The sequence below is a fragment of the Trichoplusia ni genome, chromosome 18 (assembly GCF_003590095.1).
Source record: "Trichoplusia ni isolate ovarian cell line Hi5 chromosome 18, tn1, whole genome shotgun sequence".
Taxonomy (NCBI): domain Eukaryota; kingdom Metazoa; phylum Arthropoda; class Insecta; order Lepidoptera; family Noctuidae; genus Trichoplusia; species Trichoplusia ni.
Window position 1 is genome coordinate 5,751,824 of NC_039495.1, and position 27,183 is coordinate 5,779,006.

The 27,183-nt window shown below is 35.1% G+C and overlaps 2 protein-coding genes across 4 annotated transcripts in view; one reads left to right on the top strand and one right to left on the bottom strand.

The window, feature by feature from the left end:
* LOC113503162 (glucose dehydrogenase [FAD, quinone]-like) overlaps nucleotides 1-22,940 on the bottom strand; it is a 29,271-nt gene extending 6,331 nt beyond the window's left edge. Inside the window, exon 1 of one of the 2 annotated variants that reach the window (XM_026884986.1) lies at nucleotides 22,826-22,940. The gene's annotated coding sequence lies outside the window, so the exon portion shown is untranslated. Of the gene's footprint in view, nucleotides 1-4,848; nucleotides 5,064-22,825 lie in introns of those variants that run through there. The other variant, XM_026884985.1, reaches the window with a different exon arrangement.
* LOC113503171 (flotillin-2) overlaps nucleotides 1-27,183 on the top strand; it is a 247,890-nt gene that overhangs the window by 39,199 nt on the left and 181,508 nt on the right. The window lies entirely within an intron of this gene.

Sequence of the window (27,183 nt, forward strand, 5' to 3'; positions counted from 1 at the left end):
ATATACCAAATGGTTATACGATTGAAGTTGCCGTGATCTAAATACATGGTACGATAGGTACATATTTTTCAAAATGTGTTGTTAATGTTGTAATCAACTTCCTTGTAACAAGAAGGCTACATTCTCGTGACCTGACTGGTTTATCCGGCCGCCTCTCACGGCCGGCCTAACTGTTACGTTAAAACATTGTTATTCTGATCAATTTTCTCATTGATCTTTTCCTGAGTATTTCATTGAGGAGCTTATCCTTATCCAAGATGAATACTTTGTACTGTAAGAGGGTAATCTGTGATGCGGTTTATGGTGTAATTGTAAGCTGTGGTATCCTACAGTATTACAAGTTTACCATCGCTGACAAACAGACAAAAACTCCTAGATGTATTCTATCCGTTACTTCAATTTTACACATAATCCATCGTATAATTTAAAGGTTAATGACCCAATAATGTTTATATTTAATAACAACTAATAATTTAATTTATTTCAGAGTTATGTATATTCACCACATTTAAGTAGATTAGATATTATAATGTCACAATTTTATGTCGTTGACTCATAATTGATATTAAAACTGAACTGGATAACTAGAACTGATAATTGTATTTATTGTATTTATAATTGTATTTATATGTATTATCTCTTCTTAAATAAGGTAAGCATACAATATTTGAGTTGTGATGTTTTCTTATACGATTCCGCCCTAAGGAATTGAATCCTTGTGTTGCGAGGGCTTTCACAAACTTTCAAGTCACATTAAAACGACACCCAGACTCCGACAACCAATCGACAAGCAATCGTTAATCACACAAGCCCTTGGCCCATGCGGGAACCGAACTCGCGACACATCCTGCACAGTGGGTTTTTCGTGGTGACCTCAACCACTCGGCTATCCGTGCAAACAGCACCGAGATAAAAAAAAACCGTTAAAGTTAATTTAAATTGTGCGGATTAGGAATAAGAAAATGTTGCTTTAAAATTTAAATATTTAAAGAAATTATAATATTAATTATGCATACATATAAATTAACTCACTTGTTCTAATACTAATGTCTTGAACTTTACGGAAACTGTGTAGGTATTTGTATCTGATTATAATATTAAACTGGTTTTTATTAATTTTGCACTAATACCGAGTTATACACCTAGTAATTTAAGAAACAAAAAACTTGAGGTCGGTCTCGTATCTCTCCGTAATTGATTTATTATATGATACGCTTACATGTATCGCGTGATCCTAATCTCTTTTGTTACTTTTGTAGAGTCAAAGACTGGGGTTTGTGGAAAAAGCGAAAATCATTTAATTAAGATGGGCTAGTGAGTAGCACTTTATAAGAGGAACTGGTGGCTAAGCTATAACTGCAAAGTGAATCGATCATGGGTTAAGCTACACTTGACGCGGCTGGGCCTTAGATGGGTGACCGGGTGATGGGTGATCTTTGTCATAACGAGTACCACCGTTTTCGGAAGGCACGTTAAATTATGGGTCCCGGCCAGGTTTTCAGAAGCTTCCGGTCAGAGTCGCGCTTAAGCATGCGCGAGCGATCCCGTGGCTCTGGCTCAGGCAGTTGAAGGGGCCCGGGGTGTTTTTAGTCGGTGGGAGTCCGACATATACCCTCGCCGTGCCCTCGGTGTGGGTTGAAGTCATTAGAGTTTCACCCGGGACAAAAAAAAAGAATAAGAATTCAGAAGATTGAAAGTCTGACAACTAACTAAGGGGTATCGTGTTGCTCAGGTAAATGGGCTGAGGAGGTTAGATGGCAGTTGCTGCTTGTCAAACACTGGTATTTAGCTAAATTTGGGAGAAGACTAGGCCGATGATGAAAGTGAGTATCACTTTTGATACATCAGAAATATGACAGTGCCCTAAATCGCACGCTCTTAAATACGGGGCAACAAACTCCACCGATAATTATTTCAAATTATAAGGCGTATGTAAACCTTTATCAGATCCATTAATCGAATTTAAATGCCACAACACTATTTAGTACCAATTTAAACCGGATATTAAAGTTAAATCCTCATTATAAAACTAACAGAAAATTATTAAATTATTTTTGCAAACCGGTTTACTGGAATCTGCAAAATCCCAATAAGTTACCGAAACTCGACTGATAGGACTGGTTTGATCGCTTCGATTTGATTTGTGGGATTATGTAAAGCGACCAGCCTTGTGTGTGGTCACGGCCACGTTGACACGTCTAATGCGAATATAATGAACGGATACGTTTCTACGGGTTTTACGTGTAATCCGTGATTACTTGTATGTCACGTATACCCATCTCTTTTTATTCACCCGAAAATGCGGAGAAACCGGGTACGTTTTACTATACTTTTGACTGGCGTACTGGTCTAGTGGTTAGTGACCGTGACTGCTAAACCGGAGGTCGTGAGTTCAATTCCCACCCAGGACAATTTTTTGTGTGATGAGCACGATCATTTGTTCTGTGTTTGGGTGTAATTTATTCAAAATATGCATGTATTTAGAAATATACACCTAAGTATGTTGTTAAAAATAATTCGCTTGGGCTTTCACTACATTCACTAATTTGCGAATAAAGCACAGTGTGCCCTTACTCTTGCACGTCAAATTTAATAACCACCACACGATACGATAGTTTTATCGATATTTCGTGAGTTAATTTCCTTTACCTTTCATTTTATAGCTATTAAAAACTCGGTATGAAAATAAGCAAAAAAAAAACATTGAATATTAGTAATATGGTTTAAAAACACAATGTTTGTCAGCCATGGGAATTGCATAGCCACTCAGTAAACAGAGCTTTTTAGCTTTTCTGTTACTAATTATCAATTGATGAAATTCAGGCTTTTATCAATCGTTAAGAGTATTCAAGTATAGTTGCATATATATTCGTGTTCGTTTATCATCACTTAGTGTACATGGTACAGGTCTAAAATCGATATAATTATGTTGAAATAGAGTTAATGTCAGGGGTTTCCTTGACCGTGGTCACAATATCGATTATTGAAGTTTTTATCACAGCTAAATCAGTTTTGTCGCCCAACATGGTGCCACAGACTTTCTACAAATCAGAAATGTAATGATCAAAATATGTAACTTTTTTAATTTTTGTATTTATTTGTTTTTAATGAACACTAACAAGGTTTTGTGTAACATTTTATTTATAGTCGCCTTTTAAGTCTGCTTTTTTACTGTGGTTGCGTTACCAGGGATGTGTTTAAAATAAACAAATAAGTAAGGAACTACATTTGCTATTTTCTATTTAAAAAAAAAAAAAACGCCCGCAATAAGAAATTTAATCCTTATGTCGCGAAGGGCTTCAAAATATTCGAGTTACGTGCACAAGGACACCCAGACTCAGAACGAGCATTTGTGGATCACACAATTTCTTGTCTTACGCAGGTATCGAACCTACCCCAGCCACTCTGCTATTCGTGAGTCCTAAACCTGTTTCAAAGACCTTATGTGTCTGCAAGTAAACCGTCAAATATCCAAACAAAAGTACTAAGACTTCTTAATTAATTATTACGCAACCGTATTCCGCACCTAAGTGATACAGATTTATACAATTAAAAACATGTTTAACTAGTACTATAAAACCATGACAATTATCCTGCGGACATTTTATATTATCAATCGCAAATCTTGGTATCACTTCCTATAAGCAATGAACACATCTTAACGTAGTTATTTAGCGTTTGAATAATTACCTTTAAGTAATATAAATACTGTAACGATCGAAATATACCGATCTAAAGTTTTTTTTAAATAATTGAAAAAAAATATCTATGTACTTATGTTTTTTTTTGTTATAGATTGTACTATGACTATAATCAACTTTTTTCTGAGGTTCTCGATAATGTTTCATCTTATTAAAATAAAAATAAATGAGTCTAAACATATGGTAAGGATATTTCACTTCGATAAGTGACGTGACTTTGACTTGTCAGTTCAATTTATTTGAGTTATTCAGTCAGCTTTGACGCTTGGGGAAATGTAACTTGCCTATAGACACTAAATATTCATTGATAGCCTATTCTGTCAACTCGACTACCTTTGCCGTAGCTCGAGTCAGCTCTGAACAGGTGTAGTGAAAGAACCTGTTCAGTAAGTTTTTAAATAAATGTATACAAAGACATTCACCTTATGTATTTATTTAAAGATATTAGAAAAATGACTTGAATTGTTTCTATGCAAGTTATTGATAAAAAATGGATAGGTAGATTTAAAGAATAAGGATGCAATAATAATACGCAGAAAAACGACTAAACTGGAAATTGTGATGTGGACACGATTAAATAATAATAATTGAGGGTCAAAACGTGCAACATGACGCAGCCTCTTTTAGCCGACCGAAAAGAGGAGACACAACTCTTGATTAATGAACAGATTTTTCGTACGGAGAGACCGAAAATTATCAAACAAATACCCACTTGTAAACCGTAGTTGAATTACCGTATTTGAATTAATTGTTACATGTGTCATTATAAAGTTAAAGTCAACATCAATTGTAAAATTGTCCATAAAAACTCAAAAAATGAACGATGTCAATGCACTGTATTGGTGTTTCGAGGATTATAATTATTTATTGTTGGTACAGTAATTAATTAATTAGTATGTTTATAATAGTTTGCTGTATTTGACGACTAACAAAGTGGTTATTTGTTATTATCAGGAGATCTAATAAATGTGTGTTTTGATTGTTTTAATGACATTGAAACGTTGATTTTTTTTGTACCTATATGTAATCGTAATTGAAGACAACTTTATTATTTTATTTACTTTTGCTTTTATCCTTAAATGTGTCAAACAGTATAGTAGAATACACTTTTGATGAAGAATTCTATTAATGTATTTATTGAACTTACATTTTTTATTTATTAATGATTATTCCCAGTAAACGGCACAACACTACACAGGTCCTGTCACAGCACTGCTCGCGTTCTATTTAAGTGTTAGCGATCGATACGCGATGGGCGGCGCGCGCGCAGGACTCGCGCATCTAACCCTCCACTGCCGCCCGGACTAGCGCACTGATGTTTTATTCAGGCGAAAAACTCGTACGCAGTCCACGTACCTACGCCCGTGACCTTTTCTCTTGCGTTCAAGTACAAAACATACATTACCTGAATTATGAAGATTCTTATGTTCATTACTTATTGTATATTTTTAGAAAAAAATACTGAATGACGTTGTGAAACTTTTCGTTTGTTTCAAGTGTGAGACTGCGAGAGACTTTTGTTTTATTTGCGTTAGAATGCTGTTCTTTGTAATAAAAGTAAACAAACAACAACATACTTAATATTTTTACCTCTTTTTATTACTTTTAATTTCTTATTGTTCTTGGTAAGCGCGATAAGCTTTATTGCTATATAAGGTGTCCTATTATCGAATAAAAATATTATTTCATAACAGAATGCAATTGTTTTTTTAGGGTTACATTTTAAATAGTAATTAAACATTCGTATAAGTCACGATATTATAAAATTTTATGTGGTCGTAAAATTATTTAATGATTACTCGGTTTAATCTATGAATATAAAATACTAGTACCAATTGATTCAGTTGACTTATTTCTTTCCTCATTAAAGTTGAACTGGATAATCGATTGCCATTGTATTTAGAAGGAAGAGTCAGAGATAAAGTAGTCACGTGTTGGGAAACTATTTCGTTCATTTTCTTTGTGTTAGGAATCATTGTTATTATCTAGTGTCTTCACTAGCATAAATTTTGTAAGATTTACAAAAGATATTTTTTTTATAATCGATTAAAAATATCGAGAGTGGGCTTATTTGAAATGAAAACTGTTATTATTTTAAATGTTATTCCAAACCAGCCGTAACACGTGATCAATTCTTCGATTTTGCTTTAAGCTTTTAGGTGGACACGATATTCTTAAGTCAAAAGTTCATGCAAACAGGCAAATAAGAAAGGCCTGAATCGTTCGTTTGTTTAGGCCCTAACATTTAGGAAAACATATTATCGAGTAAACCTTTACCGATGTAACTTCTTTAATTTACATTACGTTGCCAAAAGTTTGGGGAAAATGCGTACAAGTTTTTTTTTGTATTTTTTTTTAATGATTTGAAGGTTCGGTGTCATCGTCTCGCTTTCTTAGAACGAAGTTTACGGGATCGCCTTAAACAATAAAATTGCAAATGTCACATGAAATGTCAATTGGTTTGTGACAGAGCAAGGAAATTGGGATGGACTGAGTTAAAAGCTTATATTTACGATCGTACTCTATGAATAGAAGTTAAAAATATTTTAGATTTACACGCATTTGATTTCTTAAGTAATAAAAGGTAACAGAATTTGTAGCCTACAATTTGGTGGGTGAGGCTTTGTACTCCTTGCTAGGCTACAAAATAGCCTGTGTGCAGGAGACAAGAAATTACCAGTGACGCTTAAATTTATTACAAAATATTTCCACTTTTGCCGTGTGTTTTCCTAAACTTTATTTAAACTCTACCCATTAATATTATAGCATCGAATTCAATCATTCGCGAGAGCTAGATTAGCTTTATAGCTTAATCGAACAAGTTTCTATGCATCTTGCAAAGGCCCCTCAGTAAAAATACAGACGAAACAGTTTATTTAAATATTTTTTTATTATTATGAAAGATTACGTCATTGATTAAGATTATTAGTTCTAGGTACCTACTATTTGGTAGACAAAAAAGAAATATTATTTTGATATTTTAGTGTTTTCGATTTTGTGAAAAAAATATTTAGCGATTCGTTTCACTAAATTACTAAAGACGGTTTATATGTAGTTTTTACAAGAATAGGAAAAATACTTTTAATTCTAGATGCGTAATATAAATAGCAATCCTATATATTTATGCCTAGAGGTTAATAAGGCTTTTAACAATTTAATTTTTAATTCCAGAATAAAGCTTTGGTAATATAATTTGTATCAATTGATTAAAAAAAATCTCTGTCTCTTTTTCTCTCGGCTAAAAAGACTCTCTTATTGGAAAACAATATTTTTTTCTAATAATAGCCACAGTTGGCAACAACTCTAAAGAAAGTCTTATTCTTAATTAAACATAAAATGTAACAAAAAATAAATAAAAACAAAAAAATGATGAATTCGGCCATGAACTGCAGACGCGGTGTAAACTTGTCTCTTTGAAATAAAGTAAACGAAGTCATGTTTTATTTTGAATACATTTAAATGTGTCTGGGAGCTTACCGCCTAGTCTCAAAGGAGTATTACTGCAAATGTGGAAGCGGGACAGAGCACTACATGCTATAGAGCGACATCTCACTTCCACGACTTGGGGCTGTAGGCCCTCGACCGTGGGAGCTTTAACTGGCATACAATTTTAATGTTGTGTAATATTATAATCCTACCTATGGTTCTATAAGTACATTTTTGAGAATTGATAGTTATTTTGCTGTTCGTACTCAAATAAGTTATCGTCAATGTCATGAGTTAAGTCCAATTATAATAGACTTAGGCTATACATATGATCATTAATATAAGTACTCTAAAAAAGTGTACTGACACATATTATAGATTATAGATAGTATTCAAAAATAAATTCTAAAACCGGTAGTATAAGGTTTTGTTGGTCAATGTCAATATCTCAACAATTAGGACATCATTCTGTTTACCGCTTATGAACTGTTGATTTTTTTTAAAGAAAAAATTCGCTGAGCTGAGCTTTGTCAAAAGTTTATGTATTTGTTTCTAAACCGGTTACATTGTATTTTACATGAACTTTCTTAACTGTATTGTATTGTGATGAACTTAATTCACAAAACCTACTGAACTTACGTCTTGTTTGTTTAACTTGAATCACTCGCGGATTTTACAATCTATTGTAGCTTAATTATTGAGTTTTTTCGTTTTATAGTTTTAAAAATCTCCCGTGAATCATGTTATACAGTGGTCTTATTCATTTCATAAAACCCATGATTTGAATGTTTTTGGTGATGCCTCGGTTCCGCCCGCAACACAATTTGGTTCATTTTTCTGCCTTGTAAGAATAAGATCTTATTAAAAGTTACATCCATCGTGACCTTTACAATTTATGGACTATAAATAATAATCAAATGGATACTGTTAGGTGCTATTAGCCGAAATACAGGTCATACCTACTTGTATAGTAGTATTTTTTTTTAATGAAATAAAGCATTATTACTATCTTCATTAAGCTCTTTCAAAATACTAACTTTTGAACTAACGTGTCGCATGTTTATATAAAACTTGCTTTTCGCCCGTGGCTTTGCCCGCGTCTAGGTCGGTTATATCGCGTTTCCAAGAGAACTCTTCAAAAGTCCGGGATAAAAACTGTTCTATGTTCTTTCTCAAGGTCAACTCTATCTCTGTACCAAATGTCATTAAAATCAGTTCAGCAGTTAAGACGTGAAAGCGTAACAGACAGAGTTACTTTCGCATTTATTATATTAGTAGGGATAGCAGGGATTATAAAAAAGAGGATCCTTTATCGGCACTGAAATACTTTTCTACATAAAAATTAAGTATCTGGTATATATTCGACACTGGAAACGCGTTCCGTTCCCAATTCGAATGTTAATTTACCCGAGTGTCACTACAAAAATGATTTCTTCTGCAACTTATGTGACAGCAGCAATAAAATCCTCCGTAAGAGTGTTTCCCATTAACGTAATTACAATCTTTAATCAGAGAATGCGGGACAGATATCATCGGAAACTGTTGTCCGGGAGAAAATTATAATACGCTATGGAGTTAATCGATAATGTAGTCGATAAATGAAAGATTCATTGTACTACGCGAAATATCTGCTTTTGTCTGAAAAGTATTTACTAGAGTAAAAAGTACAATGACTTTCCATCACGCGCTGTTTGAGAGTAGTTGTAAAAATTATAATAAACGGTGTTAGTATGAACACAAAATGATTTATATCAAGTGTGAGAATTGTATAAAAAAAAAATTTAAAGTCTGGTTCGTCCTCCTGGACACCCGTTTTGTTTGGGGGAGGGAACGGGTAGAGTCAGACTCTTACTGACTAAACCTGAACCTCCGTGCTGCGTCAACCGCGCGTTTGTTTCGGTGTAAGGCAATGCTTTGCAATCCTCCATAAAACAAATGTTTAATACAGACATGATGATACTACGAGACATATCGCCGGATTTAATTTATCCTTAAAGAGTATTTCTACATTTCAACTCCTTAAAAAGCTTTCCAAGTATCATAATATAATGATATTCGTCTTGGTTGTTAATCGCCTTGGTGTTAATCGCTCATTCGTAATTCTTCTTTTTATTTTCTCCACCTGTTATACGTGTCGTGTACTCACCAAGGACTTTAACAAATCTCTGTTTTCATGCTCTAAATATATTAATTCGACGTCAATAACATGCTGGGTAAAAAGGTGTTTTGGCTGAACTAATTAAGCTCAAATGTTGACAGTTGACCGGTGCGACAGTTCAATGTCGATTTGCAGTTTTTTTGTACGATATAATATGTCGTTTGAATAATAGTACCTACTATTTGCCGCACTCGCTGCTTACTAGCAATTTAATTTGTTTAAAGACATTTATAATTCAGCCGCATGAAGAGTGATCGCTGAGCCAAAGTCACCACTCTATGGGAGCCAGCGGATGGACGGTGTCGCCGTGGGAGGCCTAGGAAGCGGTGGCGTGACAACCTTAAAGCTTACCGATCTGGGGGAGGCCTTTAGCCAGCAGTGGGACACATTGGGCTACAGAAAAAAGACATTTATAATTGTATGTCAGAATACTTGTGGTCTACCTTCTTTGTCTGGTTAAATGACATCAATTGATTTGATCTACGTCTCCATTACACACGTTTACTTAATATTCTAGCTAGTCACAATTAGTAACCCCTTGACAAATATTATGCTAATTATGTAAAAGTACGACGAATTCAATGGCAATGAAGTGGTATTCGTTACGCGGTCAGTACATTACCGCTCGTTAATTTTGCACATCTCGTATAAAAATAACCACTTGCTTATTCATTTTCTTTTGGATATTATGATTGTTCTTGCGTAGACAACTAATTGCGTAGTAAAAAAAAAACTCGCACGTAATGTGATAAGCATCTGCTGTCAAATTTTTATTGTTTTGCGACTTCAACCTTGTAAATAATCAGACTTTGTATTAATATTTTCCAGATCACATCGAAAATATATGAAATTGTTTCTGCCAAAAGATATATCAATGGTCAATGCATTAACTTTTTTTGCCTCCATAGGAGGAGTAGTCGATTCAGACTATGAATGTCAACTGCTGGACATAAGCCTCCCATATCCTCATAAGTTGCTCCACAACACCCGGTCCTCCGACTTCCGCGTAACAGGATGACACTACAATTATAAATATTCAACTTCATGTCTTATTCCGTCTTGATAACGCATAGCAGAAAATGTAGTAAAAATAATACTAAGTATCAACTCCTCGTTAGAACAAAGAGTTGATACTAACTAACGCAATTGCACGTCAGTAAAGAACAATGCTTTGACCATTACACCGGCCTGTTCTTGTTTATACCCTATTAGTCCATATAAATGAGGAAATTGCTGTCAGACAATTTATTCTACAAATTGCTCTTCCTTATCAAACGAAGAAGGTTCATGACTTGTGAACAAGTGAAACTGAATTGTCGTAGAGATAATTCCGGTATTCTGTTTTTAAACTTAGCAGAACCTTTGACCCTACAGTTAAACCCTTGCAACTGATTTGTGGGGCTTAACTTATAACATCTCTGTATGATGAAATAAGTAGGGAGCAGAGTAGAAGTAACAAAAATACAGTGTACTGCTGACGATTTCATTTCGTTGTTTTTTTCTTCCGGAGCAAGAGCGCTTGGGATATGATGGAAAGAAGGTGATAGGCGAATCTGGGCTCAGTTCAATGATTTTGCCCTTCACATAGTGGTACGATTTTTGATTTTCATTTTGTTCGCTTAATTTTTTATACCACGCAAAATTTAAATTAAATCGTGACATTCGCATCAATCATATTAGTATTAGATTATCCTTACTACAGAACCAGTTGTATGACATAATCTTATCATTAAATAAATTGTAAATTAATAACCAAGTCTAACAAGTAAACGACATTATTATGTTCAGTGACGTCAAATCGGCTTGCGAGACGGTAACGCAATTAATCAATAAAAAGGTTTTGGGCCGAAGTTCCTTTAATGTTTGTATCGACGTACTTTGTACCCTAAGCGGTCAGTGACGGAGATTTATCGACCCGACTCAAATTTAAATCGCTAATTAAAGTGACAGGAAAAATGAGATTTTTGTACAGGATAATAAGGTCGTTGTTCATTGATTTACCTGTAGTCCTAATACTACAAATTTGAGGTATGTTGCAGTTTGAAGAGACATTAAAAAAAAAACTGTTATTTCCTTGAAAAAAAATAAAAGTAATTCTAAATAACACATAAGTAGCAAAAATCTATTACATCTAGATTGTGGGCCCTTATGGAGTCACAGACTTATGAAAATATGTTTTTAAGTTTTTTTTGTATGCCACTTTACGCCTTGTTGAAGCTGTTTCGTTCCTAACTAAATAGAGTTAATTTGCAAAAGTTTCGAGTCAAAGTTTGTATTCAGTAAGGGTAGTAACCTCCGCGGAAGAGTAACCTGAAACAGTACTATAGATGCTTCTATTTTATCTTGTGGTAGTTAAATTCAACAGTTGTTAATAACTGACCTTGAAGACGATATTAATTTCTTGTCTTTATTAATGCTATGCAACATGATGATATGAGGTTGTCCTTGACTGTTCCTACAATTTTGAAGAATGAACTCATAACACGTAAGCATATTTTGTCTTCCTCGTTGTTTAAATATCAGCCATTTTTTTTAATTGGCTAAGTATGCGATGAGTTTGGTACATTATGGTTCAGGCAAACTTTTACAGTCAATTTATTTGGGTTTTATGTTGAAAGACAAATGTTTCTTTCTCATGATTTACTTGAAATTTAAAGATGGTTTTCTTTTTCATTTGCTTATTTTTTTCGACGCTGATTATCGAATTTGACAATAATTTTTACAGCTTCAATGGTTTTTATAAGTAAATTAGCTGACCCAGCAAACGTTGTTTTGCCGATTTTTTTTCTAGTTGTATGTATTTTTAATGCCACATTATAAAAAAAATAAAAACAATTTCGTTCAAAAAATGAAATGTTTTTTTTAGTATGAGCAACCCTTATCACTTAGGCGTATGAAAAATAGATGTTGTTCTATTCTCAGACCTACCCAATATGTATACAAAATTTCATAAAAATCGCTCGAGCCGTTTCGGAGGATATATTATATACTAGCTTGTGCCCGCGACTTCGTCCGCGTGGAATAGTGACTTCCGGCAGAAAAGTATAGATAGCTGTGTCCGCGACTCCGTCAGCGTGTAACTCCTTGTGTATTAAGTTAATGTATTGGTAATATTTATTATTATTATTTATATTGGTAATATTGTTTAGATCACGTTCACATAAGGCTTAACCCTTTATAAGACACAGAACTTAAAAATATTTATAGCTTTTAAACTTTATAATAATGTGTTAAGGTTCAAATTCTGGTGGCAATATAAGTACCACTGCCTTATAAAGGTAAGGTAAAGGTACCTATAAAACGAAAATACTTTAGTGCAAAGCTTCCGGGTAAACTATATTGAAAGTTGACCCGTCCGGCACGTGAACATAAAGACTTTTAGAACTGCTAACACGGGAAAGAGCAACATACAACTGACCATGTGAGAAACAACTGACACTGAGATCTACTCCAGCAACACGAAAAGTCTGCCCTTGAGCCTTGTTAATTGTCATTGCATAACACACCGATACTGGGAATTGCGTCCTTTTAAATTGGAATGGAAAATTATTTGGTATTAAGGGTATTCTGGGAATAAAGACGGTTTCTCCTGCACCGCAACCTGTTAAAATTTGAGCCTCGATTATATTTTGTTGCAACTGGGTTACTTTTAGTCGAGTTCCATTGCAAAGTTGTGGTGGTTTTAAATTTCGGAGCATAATAATCGGTATCCCAATTTTTAAACAAATTTCATGAGAGGGAAGTCCGGGCATATTTAAAGAATTTAAAAATTCTATCGGGTAATTAGTGGCTTCTTGTTCATCGACCATTCTATTTATTGATCTATAAACTTTGCTTTCCCCCTGTATATTCGACAGTATTTTGTTATTGATCTCAGATGCCTGGTCATTGCGAGGAGTTAAAATAGATCTTTCGCATAGCCAAGAATTGTCCCTATTTAATATATTTGTTACGTCACCGTAAACCGACGATATAAGATGTGGTTGAGATTGCACCATACAACATAATTCAGGCGTCAGTATAAGTTTTCCTTGGTGTAGTTGTGGATAGGTACCTTCACCAATCTTTAATAATGTGTCAGAAAATTGACTATCATCCGGGTTATCTCCAGTTCTCACTCGCATATTTATAGTCAAATGCACCGATTGTATATCTCGCCATAAATAAGAGCTTTTCAGGCAAGCCCTAACCTCATCAGCTCGGGTTCCCCGTGGTATTACCGGTAAGGTTTGTCGGAAATCACCACAAAATAAAACCGTGATACCGCCCATTGGTCGATCATTTTGTCTTATATCCCTTAAAGTTCTGTCTACCGCTTCTACTCCTTTTCGATGGGCCATCGTACATTCATCCCATATGATTAAACTACACTCGCGTAATACCTTAGCTTTGTCGCTATTTCTTGAAATACTACAGGTTGGATTTTCCGTGCGATCTAAATCAATTGGTATTTTAAACATACTGTGAGCAGTTTTACCTCCTGGTAGCAATGTTGCAGCTATCCCTGATGAAGCTACGGCAAGAGCAATTTTACGCTGATTTCGAACATAAGCCAATATTAATTTAGTCAAAAAGGTTTTTCCAGTTCCTCCAGGTGCATCTAAAAACCATAGTGTTCCCAAATTATTTTGAACACTATTGCACACGCGGTCATAAACTAAACGTTGTTCTGCAGTCATCATTGGGACACCGTTTTCTAATGTTGTCAGCAGTTCCGTTAAATTGTAACCAATCTCTGCGGAATATTCCCTATTAGTTACCTCTCCGACTGAGGTTGGTGTTGGCAAACCATATTCACAGAGTGATTTACCGCCTACTGCTGTTAAGTCATCCTGAAGAGCTAATAAGCACTGATTTATGGCAAGATCACGGAAATTATCATTAGTTGTGCCTTCATCATTGTTAGGTATATTTCTAAGAAAGTCTTCTGAAAATTTTTCTTTATATTTTTCCCATAATGTTACAGCATCTGACAAATCACAAAATGTGAGTAATGTTACAAATAAATGGCGTAACCGTCGTGGATTATCACTAACACAGGATTCTGCTAAAGCGTCATCCCAATGCTGATCATTTTCAAGCAAATGACGCGCTTGGCAAGCTGCTTGATAAGTGGGATAAACAACATCGTCTACTTTTCTCAAATCTATAAATGAGGTTGGTCCTCGCACGGTATGTAATAATAATCGCAAATAGAAACACTCAGCGTTGTTAGGATGAACGGTGTACACTCTACCAAGAACATGTTCTTTAAAAATACCTGACTCGCCATCTACAGGCCTGCCACGGTGTCTTCGATTAAAGACACCCCGTTGCTTATCGTAGGTATAATACGATGGAACTTCCTCATACAAAAGAGATTTTGCAAAATCATCAGTTTGGCAAAGTCGAAAGAATGCTAATAAACTTGTTTGTCTAGGGTTCTCTAACCGTTCTGTGACATTTTCGGCGTTGAAATATATACGTTGGCCGCCTTCAAGATGAACATCCAGATGAGTCACAGGTGGATATCTTTCGTGAATGTTGAAACTTAAGATCCGCCACACAGCTTCTGAAGAACTTATATATCTGCCTGACTGAAATCTTGTAACTTCATCATGTTCATTTCTCAAAGCAAATGTAGCTTGGTCACTGCCCTTATTAATATACTTACAAATATATTTTATTGACTCTACACTATTACACATTTCAACATTTATGTGAGCTTGAAATGCTCTGGACAACACAGGAGAATACGGAACGACCCACCTATTATCTAAAGTAACTTGTTGTCCAGACACTCGCTTTTCAACAGTAAAACCATCATTATCTCTTGAACGGCGACGATATAATGGGTATCCATCATGTCCTGTTACAGTGCCATCCACTAAGGCTTTTGGATATCTTTTAGTGCAACGACCGTCTTGCATGCAAGGAGAATTCCCGTTAAACGAACCACATGGACCATGTATCATATGAGTTTTAACAATGTCGTATAACACGGGATCTGCAATCGGACTTGGAATTTCAGCACTGATTAAACTGTCTACATCATTAGGTCGAACCTTATCTTTTAACCAAAGCAGGATATGTGCGTGAGGTAAGCCGCGTTTTTGCCATTCAATACTATACATATAACACAATACTTCTCCAAAAATTTTATCTTTGGTAAGTAGATCTATCATTGATTTTAATTTTAAATGAAAAACTCTTGCTATGATATCATGGCGGTCATGCGGTGCTTGACCCTCAAGAAGCTCCCGAGTAATTTCATCCCACTTAGGATTGGTAGTTACAGTAATAAATAAGTCGGGACGTCCATATTTTCTTACGTAACAAAAAGCATCTTGAGTACGTTCGTGCATGTATCGTGGACCACCAGTAAAAGAAGAGGGCAAAATAACTAAACGACCCATATTCACCGTATCGTTATCTTGCTGCATGGCGTCGCGAAGGTGCACGTATTCTTCAACGCGCAGCTGCCTTTGATTAGATCGTATATAAACTAATCTTTCGGTTTCAATTTTTGCGTACATGTCTACAATAAACTGATTGAATAAGCCACGAAAACGTTGAAAGTATACAAACCTATTCCGTCTTACTTGCAAGTGGTAACAGTAAAATTGAAGGCATGAAATCTTTTTATTATAATTAGGTGCGCCTGTACGCGGATCAGTTAGGTATAAAGCAAAATTATAACCATCTTCCCCTCGACAGTATATCAAAGGATATTGCAAACTGTCGTAAGCCCTGTGGGTTTCATAAATACGTTGCAAACGATTATCTCTGGAACGGATAACGATATCACGCCTATCACATTCCTGGTCGACCAATACCACAGCAACTTCATTCGTGGATGGAGCATTATAACGCCCAGGGTGTTCCTGAGTTGGACGCCTATCGGCATTTATAACAATTTTATAATTGTTATCATCATCTCGAGGAAGAGCTTCTAATGCCGATTTAAAACTGCATACATACGAATTAACCTGATGCAACATGTTCTGAAGTTGTGATATGAGTTCAGTATTTAAATTCGGGAAATATTGATTTCTTATATTCGACTGTTCGTTGTAGTCGGATACAAAATATATTTGAAGAAACTTAGGTTGGTTTTCAGGCAAAAGGGATCCTATCAAATGGTAAACCTGACCTTGTATCTTAAAAGTAGGCATGAAATGACCTTCTGAGATTTGTTGAGCGCCAAAGGATGTCATTTGAAATGCACTATTATAAGTGCGAATATTATCTAAAAACTGTTTAGATTGTATATGTTCCCCTAAAAGTAGTGATTTCAAAGGTTCCGGTGGGTCTTCGAATGAAGGCAAATTTATTTTACCTGTAGAACAACAGAAACCAGCTGACTCCTTACTCCACTTTGAAGCATTACAAAAACGACATACCACGTTCATATCGCCTATTACAGAAGATGATCCATAATCAATTGTGAGGTTATAAGCAAACCCACTTTTATATTTGTCGGACCAAGCCACCGAATTTCTAGATTGATCTTCTATGTGTACATCTAAGTTATTAAGGCTATGTCGAAATCTGTCTGCAGTAAGACGGGCCTCTCGCTGTTCGTCCGTTTCAAGAGACCGAATATTTTCGATTCTTAATCTTTCATTAGACAAACTTACTGATCGTTCTTGTCTCAAAGAATTATAATATTCGCGTACCGACTCTAGTCGTTGTTCATGCTCATGTGCGTCTTCGAGAGATCGAATAACATTATGGTGCACCCTATCATTTGTCAAACGGTCTTCATATTGAGTTAAAGTTTCAGATTCTCGAGATAAAATATGACGTTCGCGGTCAGCTGTGAGACGCAATTCCCTCTCAGTGTAGGTTTCTGACTCGCGAGACAATATATGACGTTCGCGGTCAGCTGTGAGACGCAATTCCCTCTCAGTGTAGGTTTCTGACTCGCGAGACAATATATGACGTTCGCGGTCAGCTGTGAGACGCAATTCCCTCTCAGTGTAGGTTTCTGACTCGCGAGACAATATATGACGTTCGCGGTCAGCTGTGAGACGCAATTCTCTGTCAGTGAAGGTTTCTGACTCGCGAGACAATATATGACGTTCGCGGTCAGCTGTGAGACGCAATTCCCTCTCAGTGTAGGTTTCTGACTCGCGAGACAATGTATGCCGTTCGCGGTCAGCAGTGAGACGCAATTCTCGTTGTGACGCAGTTTCAGCATCTCGGGATAACACATGTTGTTCTCGGTCAATGGTAAGCCTCAGCTCTCGTTGAGAAGAGCTTTGAGACGCCCGTGATGTAGCTCGTCTCGCTCTGTCAGCTGCTAATCGCATCTCTCTCTCTGGAGAGCTTTCATTGGCTCGAGAGGTTGAGGCACTAACTCTCATAGAGTTTAACCGATGTGCTCTTTCCTCTGCCGATTCTTGAGAACGCGCATTTCTCATCCTTTTAGCATCTCTCGAATTTCGAGATAAAGATGGTCGTTTTTTAGGTGGCATTGTGTATTTTTAATCGACGGTAACTGAAGCTACCTTACACTTACAATTATATATAGTTATTATGTAATAATTACGAAAATAAACTATTAATATAATAAAACACTACCAATTACGAAAATAAACTATTAATACAATTAAACACTACCAAAATAACTAATATAATAATAACGAAAATAAACTATTAATATAATTAAACACTACCAATTACGAAAATAAACTATTAATTTAATTAAACACTACCAATTACGAAAATAAACTATTAATTTAATTAAACACTACCAAATTACGAAAATAAACTATTAATACAATTAAACACTACCAAAATAAATAATATAAAAATTACGAAAATAAACTATTAATACAATTAAACACTACCAAAATAACTAATAGGTGTATCTACTACTAATACTATTAATCTAATAACTATTATATAAACTAACAACAAAACAATTCTAAAAATAAACTATTCAAAGACTAAAAGTCGTGCTGATAAGCACGGTTTGCAAATAACAATTATTGATTGTCAATAAGGTCGAACAGTCTGAACGTCTATTCGCATCAACAGCCAAATATTGTATGACGCTCGAGCGCGGACCCCCCGCCTTTTTATACCTCCCGCCACGACGCGCGTCGAGCGCGGCAACCGATACACAAAAATAATCCTTATAGCATGACTCTGTATTCACGCGCGATTTCTTATTATTTCATGTATAACTTTGGTGTTTCTACACCGATTTACATGATTCTTTTTTTATTGAATAGGTAATAATGTTAACTTTTTTAATTGGGGATGAGTGATAGTGTTGTAAACGTTAGAGTAGACAAATACAATCAGAAATCTCCGAATTGCTAAGCTATCGGGAGTTTCACGTGTTATTGTGAGTCAACCATAAAAGTTAGACATATGCTGTCGAGGAATATTTTTTATATAATTTTAGGGAGAATATTTCCGTCATACATGATTTCTATGTAGCTTTAACCTATAAGCCTGCACACGTGACGGAAGCTTAAAAAATGGAGTAACTTACCCCGTTTTCCCAATATTTCCCTTCACTGCTCTGCTCCTATTGGTCGTAGCGTAATGAAAAGTATACTATAACCTGCCCAAGAGTATGAAGAATAATTGTGCCAAATTTCGTTAAAATCCGTCGAGTAGTTTTTGTTTCTATAACGAATATACAGACAGACAGACAGACAGACAGACAGACAGACAAAAATTTTACTGATTGCATTTTTGGCATCAGTAGCGATCCCTAACCACCCCTTGATAGTTATTTTTTAAATATATTTTATGTACAGAATTGACCTCTCTACAGATTTATTATAAGTATAGATAGATATAGATTAGATGAATCTAAAAACGCAATTCTGGGTAATGTAAGCCATAATGTAAATTAAATTAATATATCACCCAAGAGTAAACGTTCAGAGTAGAGTAGGAGACCGATAATTTGTATGCAGTCTACTTAGTCGTTCCTTGTATTTCGACGAGGGGAAATCTCCACTTATTTCGGAGTTCATTAGTAGGCGCATTGCGTTACTAGTTCCGTGTGACACTGCGAAGTCGCTGACACGCACATTTCAATGGTAGCCGTCCTTCTGTGAGTGCAAGGTCAGGTCCAGCGCACGCTAGCCACCTCGCCGACAACAAACCTGTTGGTAAACGATCTAGACCGATACAGCAATAAGGATGTAAGCCATTATGACGTAGTATCTATGGAGTAAAGATAATTGCGTTAGATGTTTTCATTGAATACTAAATAAGGTATCTTGTCGTCTCGTTTTAGCTCTAGATTGTACTCGTAGGACAAACGTAAATGTCTACCGATATTTTTAATCTTGAACTCTGTGAATGACCTAAATAATATATGTGTGTGTATGTATGTTGATGAGGATCAATCAAAAATCAATGTGTGTTTTAAGAATTACGTTTTGTTAGTCACGACAGACATGAACAATGATTAAAAATAAAAATATGTTTATTATGTCATAAAAATAAATATGAATAATTTTAATTTAAAGACGTGAATGACTGCACGGATAGCTCAGTGGTATAGTCACAACTCTAAACCCATTATGCTTGACCTGTCGTGGTTTCCTCACGTAGAAACATGCATTTTTGTGATCCACGAACACTACAAGTGTTCTAACTAAGACTGGGTGCCTGTGTGCATGTGACTTGAATGTTTGTGAAACCCCCGCGACACAATGATTTTAAAGAAAAAGCGGGAGGCGTTTAATAACAAACGAAACGAGGTTTTATGCTTCTATAAATAAGATTTTCTTAAGAGTTCTTATAAACAATGCCTGGACTAAGAGCTCATATCGCAAGAGTGTGAATATTGTGAGAACGAAACGGCGTAAAATCCTCTTCGTAGTGAAGTCTCGCTTCCACACTTATAAATCCCATAATAGGCATAGGTCTTGTAACAAATGCCTGCTTTGTTCTTGTTCGTCTTAAGAAACATGTTGTGTCATCTAATGGAAATGTTTACTAAGAGAGCAAGCGATGGAATTGTACTGAATCGAACTAGCACTAAGGCAATTATGTCCGTAATGGTAAAACCCAAATGTTTCACTTTTAATTATTGATCGCTTCTTTAACTACGGATGTTTGTTTTTATAGTACCTATTCATATGTAGGTGCTATAACTATAGAACAACTACTGGTTAATAATGTTTATACTGAATGTTATATTCGTATTACGCACACTTTTTGGTACGGGGCTTGACACAACGGTCAAGACAATGAATTTCTTATTCTTTTTTTATCACATCAAAAATTAGGCGGTTCTGAATTCGACTGTATTTTCAAAACATCTAATTGACTTTGTGCATTTCCTTATAAATCTGATTGAGTAAATGGAAATCTCTTGCTGTCCTCACTAAATCATTTCGTATACCTCGAACAATTATTACATTTTCTTAAAACCTTTTGTTGACGTCCTATTCTAAGATGATTAAATTATCGACAAAAAATGTTATTAACCCATACGTCATATACCCCTTAAAAAGTCACGGTTTCATGTAATTTTATTGTTTGTGTGCATTATCATTTAGATTCTAATTGTTAAATAATTGAACGAGACCTCTATTATTTTAATAAAGCTTTTTGCTCTAATAAGGCTTCTGGCAATGTAGATGATTTTTTTAATACTATTTAAAATGTTGTTAGGTTATCTCTAACTAGCTTTTTGCCCGCGGCCTCGCCCGCGTCGAGGTCGGTTATATCGCGTTTCCAAGAGAACTCTTCAATAGTCCGGGATAAAAACTAACCTATGTTCTTTCTCAAGGTCAACTCTATCTCTGTACCAAATTTCATCAAAATCGGTTCAGTGGTTTAGACGTGAAAGCGTAACAGGCAGACAGAGTTATTTTCACATTTATAATATTAGTAGGGGTAGAATATATATAAAAAAATGATCGGTTTCCATTTGCGTTTGAAAATGATCATCTTAGAACCACAACTAGTGACGTTACAAGTAGTGTATAAAGTGTATTACTAGTGATTTTCTTCAACCTTGTATCTAATATCACTAATATCTCAGTTTGAGTCTCTAATTACATGTAGGTAATAGACAGTTCAACGGATAATATATGGTCATACTATAATTTGCAATGTGCAGCCTTTAATCGACCCAGTTTGCAGACATTGAACGTTCAGTTACAAGAAGAAGTCTTTTGTTTTTGAAACCTAATATGGCTTACGTGCAGCACGCATCGAGAAACTGAAATGCCATTAATTTGTATCTAAGAAGCAAGTTGAACTAATCATATGTTTTGTGTTTTAGTGCTGATTCAGGTGGTGCGAAAATGTCTTGGCAGTTGTGATTCATTGCTGGCTATGTATCGCAAATATATCACTTTCGATGGGGGGTTATCAATGTATTGCGCTCGTACGATATTTTTCGCTTCGTCAAAGTAAGGTTCAGTTTAAGGTTTTTCCAGTTGACCACTGTAGTTTTAATGTTTTTTTATGTTGTTAACAGCGCTTATCATTAGTCAACGTCATAGGATGATACTAATATGTTATTTTAATCTTTGCACTCAATAAAAAATATAATACTCCTCAACCTTCACACAACGCCACATAGTCTCAAACTAAGCAAAGTTTATGTTATGAGTACTAGACGACTGATAATCATGCTTATGACACCTCATACCTTTAATAATCATACTTAAATATTTCTAAATACATACTTACTATATGATTATAAAGACACAGAACAAATGATCGTGCTCATCACACAAACATTCGTCATGGGTGGGGATCGAACCCACTACGTCCGGTATAGAAGTCAGGGCCACTAACCACTAGACCAACAAGCCTGTCAAAACTCTACGAATACCAGATAAAATACAATTTGATATAAATATCCGATCTTGGACGACCTGTAGGCTGCTAAAAACCTTTGAACCTAGAAATTATTAGATGATGAAGAAAAATAATTGGGAAATAATAGCTTTGTTTTTTTCTAAATATCTATAAAAATCCCCTTTCCCCAATAATTGACGCAAATAAAACGTGATTTTCCATTATCTAAATTACAAGAAATCAATTAAGAATAGTATTTCATTGTGTGGTTAACCTGCTACATCGGTTTACTCGTTTATCCGTTTTATTATTGCATGATCTCCTCATTATCATACCGGTTGAGTTCCGTATCGCAGCAAATTAAACACGTGAGGAATTGGAATGTAACTCGTGATTAAAGCTTCCTTTAGACGAAGTGGATAATATTGTGCAGGTTGTAATACATTGCGGAGTCGCGCAGCGGGGTTGGCAAAAGTGATACATGTCGCCAGCAATGTATACCGACTCGCACGTTAAGTTCCGGGATTATAAAAGTGACACTTAATTCGTCATTGCGTTGTCTAGTAGCACCATATAAAGATGGTGTTTAATTTTTTTTTGACTAACTGGTTTTATTGATTGCTTTATTCTCAAAGCAAGTCTTTTAGGAATCCTAAGGCGTGTATTAACGAAATTTTTGTTCATTGTAAAGATCGGTATTGATGTTTCTGTGAATTCGTTGCTGCTTAAAAGTTATTATTTTGTGCAGAAAGCTTAAAATACTTACAGAATTTGCTCATATGGGCCAGTTTTAATACTTGTTGCTCGATCTTTTCGACCTTTGAGTAGGTTTGTTCCGATCATTTAAATCGATAGTCGAAACGTTTCTTTTTGAGCACCATCTAGAAAAAAAGCATAATGAAATCAAAAAATGCAAAAGGTATATCTGCATAATTAGCTTACGTTGATGTTGTTATAAATTAGTCTCTATTCTCCTCCAACAGGTTTTGAATAAGTACTTAAACAATGGCATGTGATAAGGAAAAATAATTAATTTTCAGGTTTTGCCTAAACCTCTTTAATTACCTAGATCAATTAACATAAAGTAAAATTTTAGTCAGTATAAGAATACTCTTAATTAAATAAAAAGATAACTTTTTGGACAGTCAAAGGATTTTTTACATACTTTAGAAAGGTCAATTTTTTTTTAATTGAGTACCTTTTCAATGTTACATCAATTTGGATAAAAATCTTCATTAATCGGAATTAAATGTAACAGAAGAATCGTGTCTAAAGGTCCTGAAAACCATCAAAAACCTTTTAAAAATAACAGTGCCAGGCTCTCTTTGACCAAACTTCCACGTTCCTGCTTAAAAATTACTTTAATGCTTGATCTGATTGCTAAGGTTAACAATATTCCTGCTGGGGCAGCGGGGTTGTTCGAAAGGGCTACCGCGGTCCCGGTATATGAAGGGCAAAGGTACAACATCGGTAAGTTTTAGTCAGTAGAAGTCCGACACTCCCTTCTGCTCAACCCAAAGCGGAAGGAGTCATATTATGATGATTTCCCCGTACGATAAAAAAGCCAGTCAAAATTGATTTGTTGTCCTCATAAGTTATATAGACTGTCTTGGCTCACTTTAGCTCCATGACGTCAGATTGCTCGCATTATAATTATGTGGTGAGTTCTGAGGGCCGTCCATCTCTTAATATTCACTGCACTTGTTGAAAAGGGACGCCGCTTTACGTCATGAGTCACGCTTGCACAACTGCAACAGCAATTATTATTTGTTGCAGAGGTGGTGGCCTTCTGTTCATTTCTATATCATTGATAATTCCTATATCCGGTATTGGAGGTTGACATATTTTTTTCTAGAGTGGTAATTTAGAATTTTGACAATTTTTATTCACCTAACGCTGCTTTGGTGTGTAACCTGCCTAACAGAATATCTAATACTTAATTATACTTAATTGCCTGTACAAGAATGCGTAGAATTAATGACCTGAACTCTAAAAATTAAATCAAAATGTCGCGGCTAGTTTTATTAATATAGAATTATTTCAAGATTTTATCTATAACAAGATTAGCTATTTTGATCTTGTTTGTTACTAAGCACAGCCTTTATTATCCGGCTGCGAATTCCACAGGATTTCGCAAAATTTCATCAGACTACGCATGACTATGACTATGACACGTCGCTCGGTATTAAGTAAATTAAAAGAGCAGCTAATTAATACTTAAAACTTTAACCTGTTTAAATAAGTTATAACATTTTCTATAAAATATGCTACTATGTGCTATAAAATTTTGCACTTAGTCGCTGCTTGCTATATAATATTGCCAAGTCACATTTACACGGCTATAAAACTACTTGTGATTCATTCATCGTTTTATTAGTAAGAGTCGTATTTGTGGAATACACATGACTTTATTATAGCCCTACTGCGAAGATATTGCTATCTTGGCCCTAATAAAAACGGTATAACATTTTGTTAAACTAAAGAGTATGTTATATGTTGTTGCTTTCTTACTACGAAGTTTACATTTTTGACGATCTTCTTCGTTTATGAAGAATCGCATAAAAATTTTACTTAAAAAGAGGTTTTCACTCATCTTTGGGTTGATAGGGTCTGTCTGGGTTTGAATTGTTAGCTAGTAGACAAGCATAACTTCTGGTTAAGTAGGTACTCAAACTTTCAACTTGGAAAGCTATCTTAAAACACCTATTTCACAGTTCCATAAATGGAAACAGCTACACAAAGAAATATTAATTATTATTGTTAATCAAGATAAATTGCACAATATTTAATTTCCCGTTTTGACTAATCACTGACATATCTTAAAAAAAAGTGCCCAAATCGAATTATCACTTAAATGGTAGTGTTATGTTTCTACATAATTTTGCGAACAAAAAACTTGTTTTTTTTTTGCAGTTAATCAATCTGTCTCGACTGACAAATAAGATTTAATTTGTATTCGATTAGTTGTTAGATCACGTTTGCCTCCGGTCAGGGTAATCACCCTGAGATCGTATCTGTCTCGCATCTCCCTGTAGTGTCTGGAGGAAAAACCTCAGTGACTGCAAATGGAAATGGAAACTTAGCACAAGGTGTTTTATTACTAGATGTACGGCACGTATTCGTAGATTTATTACGTATAACTGAGAACAGTAAGAACAGTTGTTCGTAAATCTTTGGCGTAATGTGGTTGAAAGTAGCCCACGTAGGACAATTTGTGTGATCGACGAATGCTCGTCCTGATTCTGGGTGTATTTGACTGAAATGTTTGAGAAACTTCCCGCGGCACAAGGATTAAATTCTATAATACGGGAGTCGATACCTAAATGCTTCAGCTTATTTCCAAATAATTTTGAAGTTGTCGGCAGACTTGTGTATACTTATTTTAATGATGGATGATATATTAAGTACCATTAATGGGATTCACTGTCGAGTATCGAATCATCTGGCTCGGTAATTCCTTTCTTGCCATTCGTTCTGGTGTTATTGTTAAACATTAGGCTGTCGTAGTAAGTAACAGTCAGATTAAAAGCGTTTGTTACTTTCAGAAGATGGCGATCACGAATAGAGTTATTTATAAAACCTCCTTTCTTCAATCATTCGCCTCTTTGTCTCATCTCGCTTTTCCTCTACTTGCCTATGTTCCGTGTATGTTACTTTACTGATTCTAATAAGGTGAACACCATATCCTAAGACAGATGGTACGTGTATAAAAAGGTTAAGAGGTCCTTCCCGAAGGTACAAATGGTGACCAGTAGCTTCCTCATCAGTCATTTCGTTATGATCAGTGAATACTAATCGTGTTATATTTTACTATCCTTGTCCTTCACGTGTTATTCGAAGTTCATCCGCATTTTAATTGATAATTGGACAAATGATTTTATAGTCAAACGTGCGGCACGTGTTCGACTGTTAAAAAATTGGATAATTGTTATCATTTGTCATATTATTGATTTATTAGTTAATAATTGAACTAACGTGTTGCCTTAAGAAGCAATGTCAAAAAAAACTCAAGGTTTATCGCTCTATCTCTTTTTAGTTTATCTCTTTTCTAACTCTGTCTGGACCTAATATATTTATAGACCTTTCATATTCAGACAAATGCAGTGACCACGAGATTATAAACTATTCGCACACAAGAAATTTTTTAGGCGATAACAGCTTTTGTACTGATCCACGTTCTACATTACACCACTTACACCTTTGATTTACAAGTGCAGAATAAATCTGTGTTAAATCAAGAAGAAAAATATGGTCATTCAATCAATTCAAAAGAAAAGCGCAAGAATAAGTATTTTCGTGCTATTCATACATTTTACGAAAGCGAAAACAAGTTAATTTTAGTACGAACGCACACCCGTAATGATGAAAATAAAAAGTCGTAAGTATTTAATTAAATCTATGTAATAATTTATTGTGTGTTTCGGCATCAATAAAAAAAGAAATATGAATAATTATTAGACCTTCATAATTTCTGGTAGTGACATCATAAAGGAAACGGTAGCTTATATTATAACCACAATAGTGCGAAACTTTAGAATTGACCGATGATAAGTTGGTAAATTTGGTGACAGCATAAGAGTCATCAATGAAACCGGGATTCAATCTTTATAGACAATAGATCAAAGTGCGGTTACAGCGGTCGCGAGAGGCGCCATTTGTCCAAATTCACACCCACTCAATAAATAAACAAAAACCGTTAATTTTGCGTCATTACTCGATGTTTTCTCGAGAAGTTTTAAATTGAATGATTCATACGAATTCCCTTGTGGTAAGAAATTAATTGGTGATATTAAGGTAACAAAAAAGATCAAGCTATTTCTGTCTTTTCTAGTAATTATCAAGTATGAGAAGGATGTGAATACCGTCACATAAATTTAGCAGGAAATATGTAAAAATGCTCTATAAAAGAGCCATAGTAACAGTCCAGATATCTAATCGGTTGATATACGATGATTATTTTAAACCTAACTAGTTTTGAACTCCAAAATAGTTAATATTCATGACTGTTTCATGATCTTGTCTGGGAACGTGACTTTTAGCACGCATTGCGATCTACGTCTTAAAGAAGTGTTATTGCTGCTGTGGCAGAGAAACGATGGTCTAAGTCATGTTTGTCTCGTACCC